This window comes from Mastomys coucha, unplaced genomic scaffold (assembly GCF_008632895.1).
Source record: "Mastomys coucha isolate ucsf_1 unplaced genomic scaffold, UCSF_Mcou_1 pScaffold6, whole genome shotgun sequence".
Taxonomy (NCBI): Eukaryota; Metazoa; Chordata; class Mammalia; order Rodentia; family Muridae; genus Mastomys; species Mastomys coucha.
The window spans coordinates 106634708-106654447 of record NW_022196912.1 but is presented as its reverse complement, the minus strand read 5'-3'; the positions used below and the strand labels follow the sequence as shown (position 1 = coordinate 106654447).

Here is a 19740-nt window from a genome sequence, read left to right as displayed (position 1 = left end):
ACTGGAGGAAGGGCTGTGCCTGAACATGTTACTTGCCTGTAAATTCTGTTCCCCTAACTGGGCAGCCTAGTCCTTCGGTGACTTGATGTGCCAGAGTCGGGTGATAACCAGGGTGGGCCTCCCCTTTCTCAGAGGAGACAGGATGGGGGAGGGACTGTGTCGGGGGAAATTACAGGGGGCTGCAATAAGGATATAATGTGAATAAATAAATTAATGAAAATAAAATAAAATAAATTAAGTAGGTCGTATTTGATTCCAATCATCTATCAAATAGGAACAATTGATCAGATGCCCAAATTGTTTCCTGTTGTGTTGATCTGTATACTAGAAACATCACTGACATTTCAAAAGACAGAATTTTGTAAATTTGTTTATTAAAGTAATAAATTCTTGATGACTTCAATTAAATTTGCATATTTCAGGCAAGCATGAATGACACGAAGCATGTCTCTTTTAAGTTCACAGGGAATTGACAGATTAGAGCTGCTAGATATGTCTCAATGTATTTAAGGTATTGTTCTTTCTTTTCATATGTATATATTGGCAGATAAGCACAAATGAAAACCCCATCAAGGAGTTACAGCTGCATATTGAAGGCCACTCTGTAACCTGAACCTTTTCACAAGAATATGTTACAGAACTTGCTGTCATACCTTACCTTTCAGTATCTTGAAGGGAAAAAGGCCACTTAACAGAGACAATGTCCAGAAACCAGTGTTACAAACAGCACACAAACTCAGTTGCAATTGTAAAATTGGTTTTGTTGCCACTTCATAACTGTAATTTTGCTGCGGTTCTGAGTCACACTATAAATACCTGTGTCTTACAATGGTCTTTGGTGACACCTTGAGAGGCTCTTTCAACCCCCAAGGTGGTCATTACCCACTAGTGAGAGCCAACCACTTTATGGAAATCTTAAACTCATATGGTCCTCATTATGTGGTCCTATAGAAATTTGCATTGGAAGAACTGGTTCGCAGGATATTGTTGTGCTTTCTGCTATTTCTTTGACCAAGAGTTAGTACTCTTCTTACTAAATGTCTTTCACCATCTCCTTGTAAATGTGTGGATCTTCATTGTCTTAACTTATTAATTGCCAAGTCAGGAAAACTCTCACACTATTTGCCATATTTGACATATATCCCATATGGTGGCTACAGTGACTGAATTATGAATGTATATATAATCTTTATACACTGTGTTTGGACAAGAAAAAAATTCAAGATTTTTAACAATTCAAGGTAATTGTTACCCAAACTACACTATAATTTCTTTTTTAAACTGATCATTAAACTCACTTTTCAAAACCATATTCCATTAGATTTGTAGGATTTCATATAGTTTAGTTTTTCTTAAATGTTATTACATAAGTAAATTACACATAATGAACATTCAAATTGATTAAAGTTTAACTTTTTATATGCTGAATAGTTGCACCTTTTTAAAAGTTCCATTTTCTACTGATTTCAAATGGAAATACATTATGACATTAAACAGTCAAACAAATTCATAAATACCACTTTGATTATATGATACTGCAAAATTAAAAGATACTGCATAAAATAAAAAGGGTGGTAGCTCACACCTGTAATCTTAGCATAGAGAGACTAAGATAAGAGAAATCCAACCATAGATCAAATGATAGAGTGATCCAGAAGAGCTAAGGCTGCAAAGTGCAACCTTTTCACAATATTAAGATGTTGAGAAATATCTTAGATATAGAGCCAGGTGAGAGGGAGAGGGAGAGGAAGAGATCAGAGAGAGACAGACACATACAGAGAGAGAGATAGACAGAGACAGAGAAGAATGTATTCACTATGTCTTTTTTGTTACAAAATGTTCAATTTTTATTTTTTTATTAGATTTTTTTTAATTTGCATTTTAAATGATATATCCTTTCCCAGTTTTTCCTCAACAAAAGAAAAAAAAACCTATTCCCTCCTCCTCCCCCTGCTCACCGACCTACCTTCTCCTGCTTCCTGGCCCTGGCATTCCCCTACACTGGGGCATAGAACCTTCATAGAACCTTCACAGGACCAAGGGCCTCTCCTCCCATTGATGACTGACTAGGCCATCCTCTGCTATACATATGCAGCTGGAGCCATGAGTTCCACCATGTGTACTCTTTGGTTGGTGGTTTAGTCCCTGGGAACTCTGAGGGTACTAGTTAGTTCATATTGTTGTTCATCCTAAGAAGCTGCAAACCCTTCCGCTCCTTGGGTCCTTCCTCTAGCTCCTTCATTGGGGACCCTGTGCTCAGTCCAATGAATGGGTGAGGCATCTACAGATTCAATGCAATCCCCATCAAAATTCCAACTCAATTCTTCACAGACTTGCAAATTCATCTGGAATAACAAAAAACCCTAAGCATTTAAGTATTACTAAGCATTACTGTAGTGTGCCATTAGAGCATCACCATTCGATTTAAAATTTGGAATTTGGGCTATTGTTATTTAGGTATGACAAGGCCCACTAGATGATGGTGCTGAAAAATATTTATAATACTCTCAGAACACAAGAAGAGGGCTATGCTGCATCTCTGAGGCTTGGAAAAACATCACCAGGAGGAAGGAGTTTGGAGGGAAATGACCCCAAGCTTTCACTGTGGTCTCGAGTGAAGAAATGGGTAAGTCACTGTAAGCAGGTTGGAAGTTGGCCATTTTAAATGATTTTCATAGATGGTGGGACACACAGACTGTCTCTACTTATGAGGTTGTGTGCTGCTATGGTTTGAATGTTTTAAAATGGCAGTTTACTCATGAAAGTGAAGGTATGGAAACAGGATTATGCTGCCTGACTTATAACTGAGTTTGATAAAGGAGGCTCACCTACTTTCCTCCATCCCCCACTTAGCCCATGGCATTCTTCACCTCTGGAGGACAGAAGAACACTGCATCACCTTGAAAGCTAAAGCATCAAGAACTCAACTAAACTGGACTGCATGAACTAGCATGTTTCAGGCATCAAAGCAGTGAGAATAAATGTCTGTCATTTGCAAATTATCCTGTCTCCAGGATTCTGTGACAGAAACACAAAAATATAGACACAGACTCTAGGGTCACAAAAGCAGAAGAATAACAACTCCCACTCAGCATGAGAGTGATGACAAGGGGGTAGCTGTTATGTGTTCAATGGATTTTATGGAAGGTTTCCTTCCAGATATGTCCTAGACTACTGTTAAATTCTAGGTGTGGATGCAACTAGCTAGCATCCAAAATCTAAAAGCTTTGGATTTTGGGCAGGACAGCCCATCAGGAAGCTTAGGCTAGTAGGAAAATTCACCAGCAGCCAAATGGCAGAATTTATCTTTTCTCAAAATATCAGTTTCTTTAAGTAGACTTTTCATTTCACTGGATCAGAACCACCTGTGTCAACAAAAATAAACTCCATGACTTGAAATCAACCAGCTGTGGCACTGATAGCATCTACAAAATACCTCCACTGCATTGTCAAGTTTAGTGATTGATTAAATTACTATATTCAATAACCAGGTGATATTAACAAAAATATTGACCATGTTGCTGTTAAAGGTTCAGATCTGGGTCCAGGGTGTATGTAGATTTTCATGATCATATGACCTGGGGAAAAGAAATGGGTCTTGGAAAGAGCTTGTAAAAGAAATAGAGGGAATTTAAGGAAAGAGAAAGGGCCCTGAGATTGAAGTAGGCTAGTGAACTGGGAAGACAGAAGCTCAAAAGCTCTGGGTCACATGTGTTATGATCTTTTATAGGCTATGTACATTAACTCCTTCATATACTTATCCCATGGTTCTGTATCAAAATCTTTTCTCAGTCATGTTGTTTGCAACATATAGCCAAAGCCAGAAAAGGCATATAGTCTTTGTCTGTTACTGGTTCCTTTCATATTGATAATTGTCTCTTCTTCTGTCACATGGGAGCTAATTTTGAAGTGATTTACCATTCATTTGAAATAATTGTGGTACATGAAATGAGAACAAATTGAATAAATATAAAATTAAGTCCATTAAGTAAGTTTCTTTAACAAGGATTCCATAGAACTGTTTTCCAGAATGCTTGCTTAGCCCAGCAACTGAACAGAATAAGAAATATTGAATCAGTAAATTAAAACTTATTTGAATTGACTTTATTACATCTAATAAGTATTTCTCTTATTTTGATGTTTATAGATTGAACTATTCACTGAAGTAAATCTTTTAACTTAGATAAAAAATGCATTCTTTGATATGAATGCTATTGATGTAGATATATCACCCAACCAATGCAATTTGATCATAAAACAAATAATGAAACTGGGTTTCTCATTAAAAATAAATCCTGTTAACAAGCTAAAGGTTAATTCATATCAACAAAATTTTCATTAGTGACATGAAAATTTTTAATGAAAAATTTTAGAAGTAAATAAAGTGTTTTACATTCTTAATATTTTCATTTTTTAGTTATATATACTTATATTTCAGATATACTTCCTTGCTTTTTCATTGACCATTCAAAGTGAATTTTTAAAAACTTTATTAAAAATAATAAAAGTCTCCTACATCCATCCACTGTAGAGTAAACTGCTAATTCTGAAGTATGCAATGAAGTTACTATTTTTTCTTACTTCTTATTTTTATCCACCCTCTGACTGTTCCATATTTCCTACCCTGTCTCCAAGAGGATGTCCCCACCCTAACCCCACCCACCCCACCAGACCTCCTCACTTCCTGGGACCTCAAGTCTTCTCTCACTGAGTTCAGACCAGGCAGTCTTCTGCTGTATATGGGTTGGGGGCCCCTGACCAGCTGCTGTATGCTGCCTGGTTGAACAAGAAAAACATCTTTGCACACCAAGGATTCACTCAGAAAAGCTTATTTCTGGCTTGTTATTACTGGTCTCCTCTCTGCCAGCTTTCATTGTCACAAGAATATAGAGAGCAATCCTCAGCAATTTTGCTATTTTTTTTTCCATAGAAAGACTCCTGTTTCTGTCTTCACTACCTAAGAGCAACATTAGATAGTTGTTAGTATTGCAACTCTGGCTTTAGTGTAAGAGGAGCAAAATCCTTTGTCTACAAAGATTGCTCCATGACTTCCGTATCCCTTACTTACATATCCCCACTTACAGTGATTGATCCAAGAAAATCCCAATTAGGGCATACCCAACACCAGATAAGATTTCTTTTTTTTTTTAAACAAACCAGATAACATTATTTCTAAATCAAAGCGAATAAACATGTCGAACAACAACAGCAACAGGAAAGGGAAGGCTTAGAACAGTATACTCACATTATGATACATCCATCTCAATATGCTTCCCATAGGAAATATATAATAATTACAAAATTTTAGGGGTGTTTTTAATCTCTCCTTTCATGTTTTGAGTGATTCTGAATGAAACGAATGGAGCAGATTTTACAATAAAGCCAGGAAAGAATAAGCCCAGGTACACAATAAATGACAAGGCACAATTACCAGAGACTGACATGTTATGCAGAAATGTATGTACAAAGCAACCACTCAGTTCTATTAGGTAAATTACATCTCCAAAGGATATCATTTAAAAAAAAAAAAAACATTTTATTAGATACTTTCTTTATTTACATTTCAAATGTTATCCCCTTTCCTGGTTTCCCCTCCAAGAATTCCCTATCCAATCCTCCTCCCCCTTCTCTAACTCAACACCTGTATTGGGAGCTTGTTGTGGAGAAACCTGAAGCTGTTGTATTCTGTTCCCCTGTTGTGTCTTACATTTTTTCTCCCAAGATAGATTGTCTCAAAACTTTAGTTCAAGCTTTCCTGGCTTATGGGAGCTGTCCTGTGTGCTGAATTGTACACTAAACAATGTGCTATTAAAAAATAAAAATGTATAGAAATTGAGGGACGTCTTTCCTCTTTTGCTTTTCCACATCTATTTATGTAATGCCAAATGTTATCAGTGATATCCTATAAAATCTAATTAGCATGTTGACAAAGCTTTATTTTTTTCATATATCAATTTTAAAAATGATAGATAGCTTGCTATGACTTTGAGGTACAACAGGAATGATTAAAACAAAGTATTTATCATACCATTGGGCCAAGATACTCATAAAAGAGAGTTTTAATCATTCTTTCTTATAGCTGTTTTGGTCTATGAGACTGGATTCTTGATTTTAATAAATAGTCTATTTAGAAATATAATAAAATTGGGAAAAAGCATTAACTTATACAAAATAAATATCTTAGCTAATACACTTTAAAACCACAAATAAAGAATACATTGGTAGAAAATAAGAGAATGAATTCTTGAACTTTTGAGTGTATTTCCAGTGAGGCTTCTTCTTTTATCTTCCCTGTCACACAGTTCTTGCTTGTAATCCTTGTTTGATCTGTCTCTTTGGAGAAGAAAGAGAATAGCAGACAATATCATCACTTATGTCTCAAGTCTGCATTGAATCTCCAGCTCTCAAAACATAAAGGCCAGTTCATAAATCAAGTGGGAGAAAAAACATATTAGAGTGTGGGCATGATTTTTTGACTGTGTTGAATCAGTGGTAAGATATAGTGACTCTGTCTTAGGCAGTTTATAAAAGTGGAAAGCTTTAAAGTAGGAACAGTTCACTGTTCAACAGACCCAGCAACTTTCGAAACAAATAAAACTAATCAATTTAGCTTAATTGTTGCTGAAACAGGCATGAAGTATATGATACACTTTCTAAAATAAAATGCTAGAGAATTCATTTAGGATCTTAAGTCTCACTTTATAAACTGGCAGATTTAAACATTTTTAAGACAAAAATGATTTTTTGTAATGGTTATTATTGACTACTTGGTTAGATTGTGACCTATGTAGAAGATTAATAAAGCTTATATATTTTTTGGAAAGATGAAAAATACAAGAGAAGTCGCTTTTCTAAAAATCACATAAATGGAAATTTTAAATTATAGTTGAGTTAATCAATGCCTGTGCCTACAACAGATTATCATAGATCTTAGAGTAAACCACAAAAATAAATAAATAAATAAAAATTGAGTTCTGGAGGTTATAAGATGGAGAATGAGGCATCAATATTGTGGTTTTTCCTATTAGTGACATTTTCATTTTTTGACTAAAAAAAAAAAATGACAAAAGAAACTTCAGTAATGAAAGCAGCTACTCTGGTTCTTAGTTCAAGGGGACCAGTACTCTATTACATGAGTGGTGGCACTCATCCCATCTACTGTCAGGAAACAGAGAGACATAAATACTATGGTTGTATTCACTCTCAGTACAGCTCTTCCACCTCCAACTAAACTTGTTTAGAAATATCCTCACACTGGGTAGGACTAGTGCCACTAGCAAACCAACTTCTTATTGTCTTATCACAAAAAAAGAAATATGAAAGATAGCATTATTGTTTCTTCCATATAGACAAACTAATTGCAAACTAAGCCACACATGGCAGCATATTTGTATAATTCAAGCACTAGGGGAAGATAGAATGGAATATACTTGAGTTGTGCTGGATGGCTAATATAGTATAATTAGTGAGTTCTAGGTTCAGTGTATAAAAAAAAAAAATGTAAAGTGGAGGAAAATTAAGCCAGACAGAGACATCAGTTTCTGGTATCCTTCCACACACACACATACATATATATGTATACACCAAAAAACACAACAACACATACACACACACACACACACACACACACACAAACACAAACACAAACACAAACACAAAGAGAGAGAGGGGTTGGGGGGGGGATTTGTTTAAGGTAACTTCATTAGAAAATGATAAACCTGAAACTCATTCAGAACTTTCTCTGAATTGTGAAAAAAAAGAGAAAATAAGAGAAACAATATAAAAATGAGATGGAACATAACAATTTATGAAAGAAAAAAAGCAGTTTTAAACTAATATTTAATAAAGACAGAATGTATACACACACACATGCATGAACTTGATAAGAGAATGACTTTTTCAACTATTTTATTTTTTACATTCCAACCATTGTCCCCTCCAGGTCCCCCCTCCCACAGTTCCTCATTCCCTTCCTCCTCCCCTTTGCCTCTGAAAGGGTGTCCCTTCCAGGCCTCCCGTTTCCCTGGGGTCTCAAGTCTCATGAGGCTTAAACACATCTTCTCCCACTGAAGCAAGACTAGGCAGTCCTCTCCTATTTTTGTGACAGGGGCCTCAGACCAGTCCTGTATGCTGTCTGCTTGGTGGCTCCCTGGGGTCCTGGTTAGTTGAGACTGCTGGTCTTCCTATGGGAGCACCCTCCCCTTCAGCTTCTTCAGTCCTTCCCCTAATTCAACCACAAGGGTGTCTGACTTCAGTCCAATGTTAGGATGTAAGTATCAGTATCAGTCAGCTGCTGCTAGGGCCTCTCAAAGGATTGATATGCTAGGCCCCTGTCTGTAAGCACACCATAGCATCAGTAATATAGTGTCAGGCCTTGGTGTTCTCCCACCCCTGAGATGGATCCCAAGTTAGGTCAGTCATTAGACTGCCTTTCCTTCAGTCTCTTCTCTATTTCTGTTCCTGCAGTTCTTTTAGACAGGAACAATTCTCAGTCAGAAATTTGACTGTGGGTTGGTAACCTTGTCCCTCCAATTGAGGCCCTGTCTATCTACTGGAGGTGGATTCTGCAAGTTCCCTCTCCCTATTGCTGAACATTTGGCTACAGAACTGATGAAAAATGACATGACAGTAAAGTGTCCAAAGAACACCTTTAAGAAAAAGAATCTGGATGAAGGAAAAAGACTGAAGCCCTGAGGGCCAGCAGAAAGAATGGAAACAGGCAACCTTGGGAGGTAGGAGGTTGGAGGGACCCTCCAGAATGCACAAGAGACCTGGAAGGTAAGAAACTCTCAGAACTCAAAGGGACCTTTGATGAGATGCCCTACATTGGAGAGAGGAACTTGTAAAGCCTACCTCCAGCAGAAAGACAGGGCATCAAGTGAGGAAGGGGGTTGCCATCCCATAGTCAAAACTCTGACCCACAATTGTTCCTGTCTGAAAGAACTGCAGGGATGGAAATGGAGAGGAGTCTAAGGAAAAGAAGATCCAGCAACAGGCCCAAAGTGGGATCCAGCTCAGGGGGAGGCCCGAAGGCCTGACACTATTACTGAGGCTATGGAGCGCTCACAAAAAGGGACCTAGCATGACTGCCCTCCAAACAATCTAAAGATCAGTTGAAAGAGTCAGATGCAGATATTTGCACCCAACAAATGGACAGAAGCTGCTGACCCTTGTAATAGAATTAGGGGAAAGTCTGGAAGAAGCTGAGGAGGAGGGTGACCCTGTAGGAGGACCAGCAGTCTCAATTAACCTGGATTCCTGAGATCTCTCAGACACTGGACCACCAGCCAGGCAGCATACACCAGCTGACATGAGCCCCCACACACAGATACAGTAGAGGATTCCCTGGTCTGGGTTCAGTCAGAGAAGATGGACCTAACCCTCAAGAGGCTGGAGGCCCAGGGAGTGGGGAGGTCTGGTAGGGTTAGAGGCAGGGGTGGGACATCCTTGTACAGACAGGGGCAGGAAAGAGGTATGGGATGTGGGACAGTAAGTAGGAGGGTAGACCAGAGGGGGAATAAAATCTGGAGTTTAAAATAAATAAACAAAAAAACAAACAAATAAATAAATACAAAAAATCCATACAACTCTAATTTTCAAGCTAGAAAAATGAGACAAGGACAGATGACAAGTCTCTAATCAAGACATGATTTTCACAAATGTACCAAAATGAATAATAAACCGAAAGCCTGAGTAGGGAAATCTTCCTTTCTTGGAGCATTTAAGTAAGCTGCTAGCCCTTGAACTTAATTCGAAGTTTAATGGACTTCCACATAGTTGAATAAACAATAAATGATGTTGGGATGAAGAGAATTAAGGCAGAAGCAGGATTTTACATAATCTATCTTGATAATGGAGGAGGAGGAAGAGGGAGTTAAGAATGAAGGTGAAGGGATTAATATTCAGTGTTATTTTTATTGCAAACATGGGCAGGAAGATAATGAATTCTGGGCCTGGCTCCTGAGATGCAGGTTACCTCCATCCAGGCAAAGGAGACATGAATAATTAATAATCCACTTCAAAGTTCACAACCCCCATCTCCTCCCTAAGGTAGTCATCAAGAGAAGCAACAGTCAGCTAATGGGAGGATTGCTTAGTACATCGCATGCAAATTGAAACTCCTCTGCCTTAAGGTTTTCTCTCCTTTGCCAGCTCTGGAAAGAGCTGCTTCCCTGAACTCCAGGAGAGAACATTTAGCCCCTTTCAACCACAAATCAGCCACCAGTCTTCACTTCTTTAAAGGTTCAAAACACTACAGGGGGCTAGCCATCAATCAGTGACTATATTTTTTTCACTCAGCCCCTGTACTTGGAAGGTTATTTTTATTGGAAAACCAAGTCTACTACCAAAAGTACAGAGCTCAATACACCGAAGCACACACAACAATATCTATATCTACATCATCTATATTTCTATATAATTTGTCTGCTGCGAGAAGATATATACTTATATAACTATTTATTATAGGAAAATATATGTATGTTCTTACAAGCAAACAGATTATCACATTGCAAACTTCACTGCATGCATACGTTCTTTTAGGAAATCTGTTTAGTGTGGACGCTTGGCCATCATACCAAGAATTTTTGATTAAGACAGTCTTATGTGAGGCTGGGGAATCTTTTATTACTACTAATAAAATCACAAGCAATTATGATAAAGTAATTCCTGAGTTAGAATTTGAGAGATATCTAGTTGACAGATTAAAGACAGATTAAATAGTGAAGTTGAAGAAAAATACACTCACATGCATACACACTGAGAGAGAGAGAGAGAGAGAGAGAGAGAGAGAGAGAGAGAGAGAGAGAGAGAGAGAGAGAGAGAATACCAAAATGTGGATGCTTCAGTGTTTTTTAGAAAGGTGAACAAAATAATCACAGAAGGAAATATGGAGACAAAGTGTGGAGCAGAGACTGAAGAAAGGCCATCCAGAAACTGCTCCATCTGGGGATCCATCTCATATACAGCCACCAAATTCGGACATTATTGTGGATGCCGGGAAATGCTTGGTGACAGAAGCCTGATATGGCTGTCTCCTGAGAAGCTCTGCCAGAGCCTGACAAATACAGATGAGGAAGCTAGAAATCAACCATTGGACTGAGCTCTGGGTTCCCCGATGGAGGAGTTAGAGAAAAGATTGAAGGAGCTGAGGGGGTTTGCAGCCCCATGGAGGGAGCAACAGTGTCAACAGGCCAGACTCCCCAGGAGCTCCCAGGGACTGGACCACCAACCAAAGAATTCACATGGAGTGATCCATGGTGCTGGCCACATATGTGGCAGAAGATGGCCTTGTTGGACCTCGGTGGGAAGAGAGGTCCTTGGGCATGAGGGTATGAAATGCTCCAGTGTTCAGGAAGGCCAGGGCCAGAGAATAGGAGTGGGGAGTTGGGGAGCACCATCATAGAGGCATGGGGAGGGGGAGGGCATAGGAGGTTTCTGAAGGGGAGACCTTGAAAGGGGAAAACATTTGAAATGTTAATAAGGAAAATATCCAAGTGGGGGAGAACTGATTGCTATTAAGTATCCTCTGCTTGGCCTACTCTCCGACAATTGACTTCTCTTCTGCTCTTTCATCAATGGAGAAAAAAATAGTTGGCCTTCCTCTGCGTGAATAGATGTGAAAGTCTAGTCAAATATTGTACTCAGGCTTTATTTAAGTAAACGTTAATTTTCTTGTTAGGTTTTAATATTTACTAGTTACATAGGGCCAACTATTCCTTCCTTCCTGTTTATGTCTCCCTTTGGTGAAGAAATAGCTGACCTATGTCTTCCATCATCATAACTTGGAAGAAATAACTTGTTCTGATTTCACAAATGCAAGTTTGCTGTGAATTCACCTGAGGATGAAAGTTAGGCGAGATTCACACTGGACTTTGAATTTCTGAGATGACTCTAGAACAGGTTGAATTTGGTGGCAAACATAGTTAAATTTAATTTATATGGAAGAATATGAGGTAGGAGAGGCAGTATATGAAATGCTATGCATACAATATTTGTCCCCTAAATTGCCCCATTGTAGTACTACAAGGTGTGACTTGTAAACATTGGAATACCCATGTAGAGTCTGAATTCAAAAGTAAATTAAAGCTGTTTCTGTGTGAGAAAAGTCATAAAACGAGAGGTTTAGCTCCTCCCCTGCTCTCTAAATCTCTTCTGTCAATCCTTTGCAGTATGATGAAGTAAAAATGGCTTCTGAATCTTGGATTTCCTCGCCACCAAAACTGCCACATCCAGCATATGGCACCATGTCTAGTGGCAGAGAGAGAAAGAAGAAAGAAAAGATGCAATGACACAGGTGCAGAAAGGCTGGGGATCTGGCTGACTATGTGAACGCTAATATAACCACACCAACTATACAACAGGTTGGAACCTGGATGTTTTTATTGCAAGCAGTGCTGGGGGTATGGTTAATTAGTCTTTGTGGGAGATTTCTGGAGGTATGTAGTCTCAGGCTGTAAGCATCTGAAAGGAAGAAGCTGCAGTTGTTACCATCGTACATAACTGCCAATCATTCACAAACATTGGTACTTGAACTACAGGTAGGCTTTACCATTCTGAATATGATCCAAGGCAAATTTTGTCACTTTCCCATGGGTCTGTGGACCTTCCCATGCTAGTGTCAACAATACACATTCACTAAAACCTTCATCTATCCTTTATACATTCACCCAAAGCTGTCTCAGCCTCCCAAGCAGAACCATAATGAAATAAATTTCTTTTCTCTATAAACTGCTCCATGATATTCTATTACAGCAATATGAAATAGACCAAAGCAAAAAGTTATCATAAAAATCACATAACATCCAATAACTTCTCAGGGAATTAAATACATATTATTTGCTTTTGACTACTTCCTCTTAGTACCCCACTATCTTGAACATTGTGTCTGTCCCTGTATCCTTACTATTATCGCTCTGTCCCACTGAACTCTTAGATATATTTGATGGCTGCTTCCCCAGCATGTGTATATGCCTGAACTCCGCTGTCATTTTCAAACAACAACCACTCAACTAGTGACTACAGAACAAGTGCATGCCTTCCAGGATCATGAATCTCTCTACATCACATCTATGGGTCTCTGTTCTTGTATAAATGTAACAAGGAAAGCTCTGCGACCTGGGGGAGGGGGGAATGTCTCAGGTCCAAACAACAGGCATTCAGGTACCACATGTCTTTGTATTAGTATTGTAGATAATGCTGAGCAGCTGTGCTTGTTTACATATGAATGAGTTCAATGAAATTTTGTATCCTAACTTTGCTGTAAAACATCTCTACAGTTGCTTTTTGCTCACCAAGTGCCAAGTGTTAAAAGTAACAAGGTATAGAAAGAAATTTTCTATTGATGCAAAAAAAGACCACATAGGTTTTTTTATTCATTGATGTATATACATTTGCCCCACTTACACACTTAATTAATGCCAGAACAATCAAGGACAGTCAATCATTTAAATTAGTACCGAACTATGAGAGAAGAAAATAATTCACACTTGGAGAAAAAGACTTTGACCTCAAATGACTCCTTTATGTCTAATATTCAGCCCAATACTGGGCACCCCACAGCTTGTCTCTGTGTAAGATGGCAAAGAAGCAATTCTTGAAAATGGGACCATTTATTTCCCAATGAGAACCCATGGAGTAAACTTTAAACTGTTCAAAAAATATCCCATCACCAACCTTTTGTCTGAGACTCATACTTGTATTTTATTCCATTGTTCAATTTATCATCCTCTCATGAATCAATAATTGCTTACATCCAAGATGAACTAGATGTTTTCACTCACATTCTAACTTTGAAGAATGGAAAACAGAATATTATCTTGAATTTTTGCACCTTTTTTTTTTTTTTTTTTTTTTTTTTTTTTTTTTGGTTTTTCGAGACAGGGTTTCTCTGTGTAGCCCTGGCTGTCCTGGAACTCACTCTGTAGACCAGGCTGGCCTCGAACTCAGAAATCCGCCTGCTTCTGCCTCCCAAATGCTGGAATTAAAGGCGTGTGCCACCACCGCCCGGCCACACCTATAGTTTTATTCTTCTCCCCAGGAGTCCCCCACAGCTGTCAACTGTAGAAACTTCCTCCTTGTAGCCCATCAGGAAAACCGGCCCACCCACCCCAACACTGCTCTTGATGAGCATTTTTTCTGCACAGAGCATACCATGACTGCTGCAACTTTTCATGATTCTTTCAGGCAAAATAAAATGGTCCTTTTTATTCATAACAAAACCACCTCAGACATATGGTTTTTCACTATCAATTAATATTAATAAATGTATATACATTCTCCACTAGTTAGTTTATTCTTGACAACATAAAAACACCTTTTACATATTTTCATGGGCACATCTGTTGACATTTTCTTAATCTCATTTTATATGTAAAACAATATAGTTCATGTAATTAGCCTGGGAATGCAACCTATTTATCAAAATCTTAGAGAGGAGACAGCGTATCTACATGTTTCAAAGAACTCGCCATCACTATGATGACAAACCATGTCTAGAAACACAACACCAAGACTAAGAATGAACCTATACCTAATAAAATTAATTTTACTTTTTAAAATTGTATGTCTCCCTTTTAGGTTAATTCTTGAAGTTTTCATAAAGGACAACATTGGAACTGGAGAGATAGCTCAGCAGTTAGGTGTACTTGCTCCCCCTGCAGAGGATCCAGGTTCAGAATCCAGCACCCATGTAATGAGTAACAGGACACATAACTTCAGTTCCAAAGATTCTGAAACCCAGCTTCTTAGACCACTGAACACACATGAAACACAGACACACATGGATGAGAAAACATAAATATAAAATAAAATTTTAAAGATCAAAGAAAGAAAGATATGATCCACAAACAAAAAAAAATAACTAGTATACTGACAATGACAAGGTAGAATATAATTTCAGATATAAGAGTCTCTTGATTTGAGAGAAAATAAATTAATACTTTGACCCCAAATGACATTTATTTGTCATTTGATATAAATGACATATAAATGACAAAATAAATTGTGGTGTTTTTGTAAGAAAAATCATAGTTCCAAATACTTGGATATGAGCTATAATGAAATGATAATTATCTGTGACAAAAACAACTTACTTCTATGTTTAACAGTTAGCTTCTATTCCTTTCTGCATTAAACCACTTATAATATTCATTATGTCTATACTGGTACCTGCTATGAACCACATCAACTCTTCCATAGTGATGTTTTCCTAGAATTTACTCTGGAATGTTTCCTAGAATTTATGCTGGAATACTTCGCTAGGTTGGCCTTGTCCAAGGGCACCTGAACAAAAAGGGTAATGGTTCCATGCCCCATCAATCCAGCAGCAGCTCTCCATTCTAGGAAAGAGCACCTTTCCTAGAGTACACTAAAGTGACATCTGCTTGAGGAGGGGGCATGACCTTGTCCTCTTTCTGAACTTCTTATGGGGAAGAAGAGTGTATACAGAGTCAAAGATAAGTATACTTAAATTCAATTTCATCCGATTCTAATCCTTAATCTGTAAAACTACTAAGGACTCCTTGTTCATATACTAGAAGGAAAAACTTGAGGGCATAACAATATTGCACATACAAATATTTTCTCTGATTTTTAAAGCTCTCTATGTTTAAGTAACATAGCTTGGTCATATCTTTTCCTTAATCCTTCCCTCCAGATCTTGTTACACTCCCATCTTCCTCCCAGGTTCATGCCTTTTTAAATAACTTACTAAGTAAGTCCATTTAGTGTCACTTGAATGCAAATGTGCATGGTGTTATCTATGGGGAATGGTGGATCTATGAGTACTGCCTTTCAAGAGAGCACCCAAGAGAGATGACTCCTCTTTCCTCAGCAGCCATCAACTGCTAGCAGCTCTTCAGCTGGGGTGGTTCATTGAGCCCTAGGGGAGAACATATTGATGCTGTTATGCCAAATGGCCATGTTGTCAAACTGCCTTCTAAATATTTATGTTTATATACTTATATTTGTGCTGCTTTCAACTTTAACCAGAGAAGGTTATTTTTAATGCAGAGGGTAGTGGTAAAATTGAGGCTTATAACTGCTCAAAAATGCTGAGAATGAATAACTGTGAGTACGGAAGCATAGATACAACTTTTATGTCAACACATACATGTGAGGACACACACATACACTCACAAACACACACATTCACACATACTAACACATGCATGCACACTCGTGTACAAATGTTCACATGTTCTCACACACTTGCATACACACACACATGCCCATCCATCTCCAAATTTCAGGAAATGTCATGGAAAAGCAGGTTGGAAGAATTTAAGAGGGGTAAACAGGGAGAAGTGCTATGGAAGGCTGCTCTCTCCATGACATGCCTCTTACACACGTGAACTTCATAGTAGCTGAGATTACTCCACAATATATGGGAACTTTGTTGTAAAGTGCAGCAAATAATGAAATTCTAAAATAGCACTAAAATTATGTATAAGATTATGAAAGAGATTTACAGTTGCCTAAGAGAATATTGTTTAGAACCATTAGAATAAGCCATATCTTTTACCTCCAAGATTATATAACTAGACCAGATGCCTAAAAAACATCTAGAGAAATAAGTTAGCATAGGTTAAGGAAACTAGTTAGTTCTAAGAGAATAAAATGGGAACTGGGAGAAACACTATAACCACTGGAATATAGTAGTCCTGAAAGTTCAAAGAACAGGCAGAACTATGAATAAGAGAAATGCAATTAAGGCAACTGAAAGGTGATATTTAAACTTCTTGTGCTTGGGTCCATTTCCTGTGTCAGAGAGTTGGTTTAGTGTGGCATCCACCTAGTTCATTGTGGTAAGGGTTACACTGAAGTACACAGTCTGTAAACAATGAAGCTTATAAAGATGGCATCTCTTAAGTGGCTTTGTCTTGGCTTGTATTAAAGAGGGTCTGTAAATTGTCACTTTTGCCTAGGCATGTCATAGCTCAAAGGTAATCTCTGTATTTAGTGCATAACCTATAACTTATTTTCCTGTTTAGTGTTTTATTTATGGTTTGCATCTCATCATACTTATGAATACTAATTTATTCAAATGGATAAAAATGTAATTCAGGTTTTCTAAAAGGAAGAGTTGGGTCTGAAAAAAAAATGGGTTTTCCATGCATGTAAGTACAGCAAATAATGAGAATTAGGAGAATGCCAATTAACAGAGTTCTTATAACATCCAATCATTGTTTATATTAACTTTGTATTTCTATAGTATGTGGCATGACTCATACCAAGTGTATTCTCAGACTAGTAATTACTACTTAAAGGACAACAGAGAGAGTACAGGGTCATTAGTCATTTTAACCTAGACATTGTATTCTCTTTCCCGTGAGACTTCTGCATTTAACCATCTGAGGTCTCATGATAGTTTCTGAAAAATCTCAATAAACAATCAGAAGCATTTACTAAATTTTAAGTAAATAAATAAATAAGTAAAACAGGGAAGCAGATTATGGCACCATTTAAACCTAAAAAGCCTGTGGTTATGAAGGCAAAGCTTCATTACCATTGATAGGAGCAACACCAGGGCTATCCTTTATTGAGCATTTTATAAACCTATATGTTAATTTAATGATACTTGGATTTTTACACTCAGCAGTGAAGAGTAACCACTAGCTCTTGAGAGATTCTCTTTGTCAGTCTCATGCATGCAGGTATTATAGCTCAGTAATTTTTCAAAGTCATATAGCTTAGCGATAACCACATTAGGATTCATAAGCAAGTATCATTCCATATATTCCACAACCTGTACAGAATTTACATTCCTATACTAATGTGGGTAAGTATGTATGTATGCACATATATGCATGTACATGTGCACGTACATATACATGTTTATATTCCATTCCTATATAAGGGAAACTCTTCAGTTTTCACAGCTAGAGGAACAGGAGATTGTGAATTGTCTAGTTGTTTGAATGAGATTATTAAAGATCTTCCAGTGGGGTAGGATAGTATAGGCCTATAATTTCAATATTCTAGATGCAAAAGGGAGAAGATTGTAAATTTGAGGCTAGTTTGATACACAGGGCAAGACCAAGTCTCAAAAATAAGATATACAATGATAAAAGTATCCACCTCCCCCCCCCCCGGCTGAATCTGCCTGAAGAGGATTTCCTGAAACTAATAAATGAAGATGAATAGAAAGATAATCATCATATCCTGAGAAAAGTATTAGGATGAAGGAAAGCCTCCATTAACTACCTTCTAAAAACTCTTCTAAAAAAGAGAAGAGGTAACAAATATTTCTATTTGTTTGTTTTTCATTATCATTGTTCCCTATTTTCTGTATCTGTGTGACATCAAGTAGATATTGCCCTCCTAGCCAGTGAATTGATATAATCACCTGTAACAGTGCTGAGGGTTTACTACAGTGCTAAAATCCATTTATTTCTGTCTAATTTAAAAACAAAATACAAAGAAGACTCACTGCTTCTTCATTGTATCAGTGTATGCTATAATATTTCTAAGACATCAAAATTCACTACATCACTAAAAATGTCTACTGAAAGCAGGTTAGAGAATAAGTACAGGAAAAAGACTTATTTAAGGCTGGTAAATTTTAAGTATTAAAATGTAGGTGACTGTTAGTGGAATAGATAAAGCCATGAGATACACAGTGATCTGATACCAGATGTCTGAGCAAATCAAATATGTTTATCGTTGAATTTTCATCCTCTACAATACATCAATCTGTGAGGTGGAGACATTGTTTCACAGATGTGTTTGCCTGCTGAGAATTTCACAGGTCTCTGGAATAATGTAATCTCACCTCTGCCTGAAAGTGTTTCCATCATTTGATCAGAGTAAAATGAAAAAGAAAAAAACAGCATTCTTTCATGAACAATATATGTTTCCTCAAAAGACCAGAGGAACGGAGCTTTAAGTGCCGGATTTTTCTTCTTCCCAGAGATGTTTGCTTGTCAGAGGATGATTCAGAATTTTAGCCTCTGACATGTCTTTCCCACACTCCAGATACTTGGAGAATTGAGCATACAAAATTGCATCTATTGACTGCCATCTATACTGATCAAAGCTGTGCCCTTTATATAAATTACATCATTGGAAACAGGATTTGTTTCCTCCACCACTCACATGAAAAGAAAACAGTTACCTTTCACCTTTTTTTTTTTTTTTGAGATGAAACCTTGGAATGTTGCAGAGAACAGTCTTGAATTTTGAACTCTAATGATCCTCATGTCTCAGATTCCTCAGTGCTAAGATTATATCCATGTGCCCATAACTGCTCTGTTCATTTTGTTATAAAAATACATAATGAAATAGGAAATAAATACTTTAAAGAAACCCAATGGTTCATATGCCAGCAAGATTCAATTCTAAGTACAATAAAAGTATACATATATCCCCATAAAAGTTGAAGGAATGGTGAATAATAAGAAATTGCAACACTAGAGTTAGTAACTTGATGGTAAGACGCTATAGCTGAAGATATCACACACTGAGGTCAGAGGACATGAAGAAATAAATATGCTGCTAACCTACTAGCATCTGCCTGATGGCTAGTTTTCATAGTACCAGAAGGTGCCTTGTGGGCTGCAGGGTGAGAAAGGTCACTCATAATCTTACCAGCCTGAACTCTGCTGCCTCAAATAACAACAATGCTGGCAAGACATGTCTTTGAGTGCAATACTGGTGTGAATTTTGTGGGGTAACTTATCACTTTCTATATGGATTTAAGGTCTGCTTCACAGAAAATGCATTCCTGCACTGGTCTCTAAA

General features: G+C 37.6%; 1 long non-coding RNA gene across 1 annotated transcript; it reads left to right on the top strand.

The window, feature by feature from the left end:
• The first annotated feature begins 2515 nt into the window (after positions 1-2515).
• On the top strand, positions 2516-12359 carry LOC116080663. Its single transcript, XR_004114523.1, has 2 exons — positions 2516-2626; positions 12171-12359. It is a non-coding gene; the product is annotated as an uncharacterized LOC116080663 (long non-coding RNA).
• The last annotated feature ends 7381 nt before the right edge of the window (positions 12360-19740 follow it).